Raw genomic sequence first — 6000 nt, forward strand, 5'->3', positions numbered from 1 at the left:
TACCCTAATCAGAATATTTCTTTTGATGTATATATTGCACATAAATGTATGGACATGTACATGGGTTTTGAGCAGCTTGTACAAAGTTTGTATAAAAGTTGTAATAAATTTTAATTTGGACTTTTTGAATGTAAATTTTAGTATGATGAATATATAAATTGTTTATCTTGAATGGAATATGAATAAATGATATTGATGGACAATATTTTGAGAATTTTTGAACTTGTGAATTTTGAGAAATTGGTTGAGATTGAGTATGAATTTGAAGCAGTGGTTAGATAATTATTGGAAGTGCTTTTATTTCAGGTATTTGAAGAACGGTTTTCTCAAAATACAGAGGAAACTCTGTCAAAATTTTTATAAGATTTGTGGAAAACTAAAATGGCCAAAAATATTAATTAGTTTTAATTTCAACTAAATGTTTTAAATACTTATTAGAAATGCTCACCACTTGTCAAAGATAAGAAAATTGTTTTAAAATCCCTTGTAGGGTACTTAATGAGTTATCGGTAGGTGAAGTTCGGTAGTTCATTAGGTATTCTACGGGATCATGTTATGCCTTACAGAGGGGTAAGGTGTGACATATTTTAGTGGTATCAGAGCAAATTTTTCAAGTATGTTTTAATATATAAATTTGTGTCTTTTCTTTGTTAAGTATAACTGCTCAATGTCCATAATTGTTACATACAGTGCATTACATCATGAATATGAACTAACGGGGGGAAATCTCCATGTGTTACTTGTTCAGGAGATACCCTAACTTCGGCCTGAAATGGAAGAAGGGGATCGCCATGAAAGATCTGTTGAAGCTGAGGCACAAGGAGAAGCCCCAGCTTTGCAGAATGTCAGTGGGTTAGCAGCACCAGCCCCACAAATGCCGCAGTTCCCTGCACAGTTTGCACAGCAGATGGCTGCGATGTTTCAACAAATGGCCGGGGGTATGCCTGCTCAAGCTCCACCCCAACCACCTATGGCACAACCATTGCCTCCAGCTAGACAGTTTGATAAATTGCTAAAGTATGGGGCTGCAGAATTTAAGGGTACAGTGGACCCTTTAGAGGCAGAGCAACGGCTTGAAAGAATGGACAGAGTGTTTAAAAAATTGCACTGCCCAGATGAACTAAAGTTTGAATATTCTGTGTCGCTACTACAAGGGGATGCGTATGATTAGTGGAAGACCATCCCCACGCCTTGGTTGAACCACGATCTTGACACAGGATGATTTCATCGAGAGTTCGCATGTAAATACATCCCAGATGCATATGTTGATCAGAAACTGCAAGAATTTTTGAGTTTGAAACAAGGGAACCGAACTGTAGTAGAGTATGAGAGAGATTTCTTAAGGCTAAGCCACTATGCTGGAAGCTTAGTCTCCACCCCTAGAGATAGATGCAAGAGGTTTGAGTCCGGGCTAAGGCAGAGTCTGAGAATGCAAGTTGTGGGTTTCAGACATCAGAATTTTGCTGAATTGATATCACAAGCCTTGGAATTAGAAAGGATAGAATCAGAAGGGGCAGTGAGGAAGGGTTCACAAGAGAAATCAGAAAAAGACAAGGGGGAAAAATCAGTTGAACAGAGTTCTGGTGCTACCTCTGGAAAGAGAAAGAAGTTTAGTGGACCCAGCAGGGGTCAGGGTGGAAGATTTAGTAGAGGCAGATTTTCCTGTGACAGAGACCCCCTAGGTCTGGCCAGCAGTCAAGTAGGGGTTCACAGTCTGCCCGCCCCTGTGAGACTTGTGGCAAGATTCATGGGGGGGGAGTGTTATTGGGCCACTGGAGCCTGTTTTAACTGCGGAGGCAAGGGTCATTTAGCAAGAGACTGTACTAGTGCTCCGAGATATAGTCCAGCTCCTACTACTGCCGAGGGATCTATTCAGAGTCCTGCTCCCAGAGGTTCACAGTCTGTTGGTAGAGGAAGAGGCAGAGGTAGAGGCACTGCTTCAGGCAGTCAGGGCACAATTGGTCAGTCAGGACAAGGAAGTGCTTCAACCAGAATCTACGCAATGAGACAGCGTGAAGAGGCTGAGACTTCTGATGTGGTAGCTGGTACATTCTCTATCTCTGATCAAGAAGTATTTGTATTGTTTGATCCGGGTTCAACCCATTCATATGTTAGTGCTAGCATAGTTAGTTCACTTACTATTTCATGTGTGCAAATGGGTTTTGAAGTGCTAGTAACTAGTCCTTTAGGACAAGAAGTCCGGGTCAACAGAATTTATAGAGACTGTCCTTTGGTGATCCAAGGACATGTTTTCCTGTCAGACTTGATTGAAATGCCCTTTAGAGAGTATGATATTATCTTGGGCATGGATTGGTTAGCCAGGCATCATGCTATGATTGGATCAGAGATCAAGATCACTTTTGGTCTCCCTCTATACGGTGATGTGGTAATACACGGGGAGAGGCATTTACTGCCATCAAACATCATTTCGGCTGCACTAGCCAGAAGAATGATCAGAAAGGGGTGTGAAGCATACTTGGCACATGTGATAGACACCCAGGTGGGGAGTCCAGCACTAAGGGACATCCCTACGGTATGTGACTTTCCGGATGTATTTCCTGATGAATTGCCAGGATTACCTCCAGAAAGAGAGGTGCAGTTTGAGATTGATGTTATGCCTGGTGTGGACCCAATCTCCATAACGCCATATAGAATGGCACCTGCAGAATTGAAAGAGTTGAAAGTGCAGTTGCAAGAACTGCTTGACAAGGGCTTCATCCGCCCTAGTGTGTCACCTTGGGTAGCGCCAGTGTTGTTTGTAAAGAAGAAAGATGGCACTCTCCGCTTGTGTATTGATTATCGACAGTTGAATAAGGTGACAATAAAGAATAGATATCCATTACCCCGCATTGATGACTTGTTTGATCAGTTGAGGGGTGTAGCTGTGTTCTCCAAAATTGACCTGAGATCAGGTTATTATCAGCTGAAGGTACAAGAGCAAAGTATTCCTAAAACTGCCTTCAGAACCCGCTATGGCCATTATGAGTTCCTAGTTATGCCATTTGGGTTAACTAATGCTCCGGCTGCTTTTATGGATCTGATGAACACTATCTTCAGACCATACCTCGACCAGTTTGTTGTGGTATTCATTGATGATATATTGGTCTACTTGAGGAATGCAGAAGAGCATGATAGACATTTGCAGATTGTATTGCAGACTTTGAGGGAGAAACAACTATATGCCAAATTATCGAAGTGTGAATTTTGGCTGAAGGAAATATCTTTCTTGGGGCATGTAGTATCAGAAGAGGGCATCAAGGTAGATCCAAGTAAGATTGAAGTCGCCCCTTAATTGGAGGCCACCTGAAATGTCACGTAGATTCGCAGCTTTAGGTTTAGCCGGATACTCTCAGTAGATTTGTGAAGGGATTCTCCATGTTGGCATCTCCATTGACCAAGCTGCTTAGAAAAGATGTAAAATTTCAGTGGACGGATAAATGCCAGCAGAGTTTTGATGAATTGAAGAGATGTTTGACTGAAGCTCCAGTCCTAACTTTACCCACACCGGGTAAAGAATATACAGTTTACAGCGATGCTTCTCACAACGGGTTAGGTTGTGTGTTGATGCAAGATCGAAATGTCATTACCTATACATCACGCCAGCTAAAACAACATGAGAGGAATTATCCGACACATGATTTGGAGCTTGCAGCCATTGTGTTTGCTCTTAAGATCTGGAGACATTATTTGTATGGGGAGAAATGTTACATCTATACAGATCATAAGAGTTTGAAGTATTTGGGCACCCAGAAAGAGCTGAATTTGAGATAGAGGAGATGGTTAGAGTTGATAAAAGACTATGATTGTCTGATAGACTATCAGCCAGGGAAAGCTAATGTTGTGGCTGACGCCCTAAGTCGCAAGACTATGGCAAGCCTACGGGTTACTCCTTTGTCTTTGGTACATGAGTTAAGATCATTGCATGCCAGCTTAGGGATTAGTGATGATGGGCAGACAGCAGTTGCATGGCATGTACAGCTAGTGTTGATTGATCAGATTAGAATGGCTGCTCAGAATGATCAAAAGTATCAGAAATTGTTGGAAGAAGTCCAGCAGGGCAAGAAACCAGAATTCTCAATCAGAGATGATGGTCTACTACTACACCAGGGCAGAATATGTGTTCCTAATGATGTTGAATTGAGGAAGATCATTTTGAAGGAAGCACATGAGTCTCCTTTTGCCATGCATCCTGGTGGCACAAAAATGTATAGAGGGCTAAAAGAGCATTACTGGTGGATGGGTATGAAAAGGAATGTGGCAGAGTTTATATCCAAATGCCTAACTTGTCAACAAGTAAAAGCAGAGCATCAAGTACCCGCTGGGTTGTTACATCCACTACCAGTACCAGAGTGGAAATGGGAGAGAATAACGATGGATTTTGTGATGGGACTTCCGAGGACACAGAAGAGTCATGATGCAATTTGGGTCATTGTTGACAGACTGACTAAGTCTGCTCATTTTCTGCCAGTCCGAATGGACTACAGTTTAGAAAGATTGGCCAAGTTATACATTGATGAGATTGTGAGACTGCATGGAGTGCCAGTATCCATTGTATCAGACAGAGATCCTAGGTTCACTTCTAGATTCTGGGGTAGTCTTCAGAGAGCCCTAGGAACTAGATTGAACTTCAGTACTGCATTCCACCCACGCATGCATGGCCACCCGAGAGGGTAATTCAGATCTTGGAGGATATGCTACGGGCTTGTGTGATTGAGTTTGAGGGTAGTTGGGATACACACTTGCCTTTGATTGAGTTTGCTTATAACAACAGCTACCAATCAAGCATTGGGATGCCTCCATATGAAGCTTTGTATGGCAGAAAATGTAGAACCCCGTTGTGTTGGGATGACGTGGGTGAAAGAAAGATGATTGGACCCGAAATTGTTCAACAGACTGAAGAGAAAATCCGGGTGATCAGAGATCGACTTAAAGCTGCATCAGATCGTCAGAAGTCCTACATTGATTTGAAGAGAAGGGATATTGAGTATGCAGTGGGTGAGAAAGTTTTCCTCAAGGTTTCTCCTTGGAAGAGGATTATGAGATTCGGCAGAAAGGGGAAACTAAGTCCTCGTTTTATCGGGCCATATGAGGTTCTGAAAAGAGTGGGTCCTTTGGCATATCGGTTGGCACTACCTCCAGAGTTGGAGAAGATACATAATGTCTTCCATGTGTCCATGTTGAGGAGGTACCGATCAGACCCATCTCATGTACTACCAGTAGAAGAAATAGAAGTAAATCCAGACCTCACATATGAAGAAGAACCCATAAAGATTCTGGCTTATGAGGTGAAGCAGCTATGGAATAAGCAGATACCGTTGGTAAAAGTGCTGTGGAACCATCATTTGGGCCAAGAAGCTACTTGGGAACGAGAGGAGGACATGAGGAGACAACACCCACAGCTGTTCAGAGATTCATACCAGGTAAAAATTTCGAGACGAAATTTATTTAAGGGGGGGAGAATTGTAACACCCCTGTTGTATAGCCTGGTATATTTCACTGTTCCAGTGACCGGTGTCGGTCCGGACAATTAATGGGATTAGGGCCACACTTAAGACAATTTGAGAAGCCATAAACATAAATAATTAGTAATGTTTAATTAGTTAACTACAAATAAGAAAAACAGAACATAAGAGGTTAAATGAGCCGAGAGTCACAGCGATGAGTGACCTCCTCGGGAACGACTGAAGTCATTTTAAACTCAAATTTCGAACCGTAAAAAGTGACGCTGTGGTCCTTAGGACCCTTATGAACACAGTGGAAAAGAGAAAATCACGAAAAATAACTGTTAAGCCAGTCAAATAATTAGGTCAGGGAGCCGGAAGAAATATTGGATTATTTACAAACCGGGATGAACCGGCGAGGGGCAATTTGGTCAATTGACCCCGAGAGCTGACTCCTGACCTAACTGTCGAATAAAATCGGAGAAAAGAAAATTTTGGAATCGAGAATTAAATTAAAGAACTAATAAAAAAAAAAGAAAGAAGATGGAAAAGTCAAAGT

Source organism: Hevea brasiliensis, chromosome 5, assembly GCF_030052815.1.
Source record: "Hevea brasiliensis isolate MT/VB/25A 57/8 chromosome 5, ASM3005281v1, whole genome shotgun sequence".
NCBI lineage: Eukaryota > Viridiplantae > Streptophyta > Magnoliopsida > Malpighiales > Euphorbiaceae > Hevea > Hevea brasiliensis.